The following is a 1,402-nucleotide window of genomic DNA, read 5'->3' as shown; positions in this document are numbered from 1 at the left end:
CTGTGCAGCTTGTGCTGAGGCCAGGCATGTTCCTGGGATGGACTCTGTGTGTGGACTGACTCCTGGTGCAAGCAGTTCATATTTTCCTTAAGTAGAGAGGACAGTGAAACTGGAAGCTAAACTCCTGCTGGCTTGGGAACCTTATGTACAAAATTCGCCAGGCAGTGGTCCTGACATTACTGAAGGAATTCTTGTACCTGACTTGTTTCTACCCTTTCTGGCAGAAAAGATGTAGGCAATTTTTTACTACTAGAGAGGATTATCAGAAGACGCTTCTAATGGTGAAAAAGGTGCTAATTTGATGCTACTGAGGTCAGGTCAATACCTGCCAGCTGGGTTTGGTTCCTCTGGAAGAGCAGCTTGGCAACACTAAGATTCAGCTGCTAGTAGCTACCTCCCATGAAAAAGGCAACTGTTTTGTAGGGGCTGAAAAGTTTATAAAGCGCCTAGCATGGAAACTGGGCCACTTGACACTACATTGCAGGACAGTTTGGCAGAACCGTGTCACTCTTTGCAGCATATGCAAGTAGTGAGATGCAAGGGCCTTTCACTGCACAGCTACAGCAAAAATGCTCATTTTGCTGCCTGTGCATATGTTTTTTTCTTTCACATTCCCCCTTTCTACCTGGTATAACAGTACATCTCTTATATCTCATATACAGAGCTCTGTTTCTGGAAGAATTGTCAGTAGTAGAGGTAAAACATTTGACAAACTCTTTGCAGGCTGCTGGGGAGGATGAAGTTAATGATCAGCAGTGGGTTTTGTTTGTTTTTTTTCTAATGGGATGGTCAGCAAGTGCCAGGGTACGGCCTGCTGCTACTGCTATAGCTAACAGATCAGCCAGTGCCTGCATATGGAGTGGAAGGTGGACACACACTTCTCACTTCTGAGCCAATGTAGAGGAGTTACACCTGGTTAAAATACAATTTCTCCTTTTCTTATTTCTTACTGGACAGATGGGCTTGTTATGTAAGGGTTTTTTTTAACAGGAGTTGCTAGCAAAAGACAAATGGTGTCTTTAAATAAACACAATTTTCCATAGAGAACGGACGTGCTGTCTAATACAAACAATGAAATAAATTCTCAGGAATTAAATCCCATAGGCAATGGAATTTACTGCAAGCAGAAGTACCCAAATAGCTCAGACAGAGTAACAATGAACTAATCTTTAGTGAACTAATCTAAAATGTTAATATTGCTATTTAATTTGTATGAAGTTTTCTCTCCAGTTGTTTTCACTAATTGAATTAAATTATTTCTCTTGTAAAGATATACAAAAAATTTATTTCTTCATTTGTGGCACAAATATGTGGAACTACATGTGAGTGACTACAAATAGCAATGTAAATCACATTATTTGAAATTTATTTTCTCAGACCTAAAGACAACTGCTAATATTTT

Source organism: Coloeus monedula (assembly GCF_965178545.1).
Source record: "Coloeus monedula genome assembly, chromosome: 6".
In the NCBI taxonomy this organism is placed as follows: domain Eukaryota; kingdom Metazoa; phylum Chordata; class Aves; order Passeriformes; family Corvidae; genus Coloeus; species Coloeus monedula.
Note: the sequence above shows the minus strand (reverse complement) of the source record.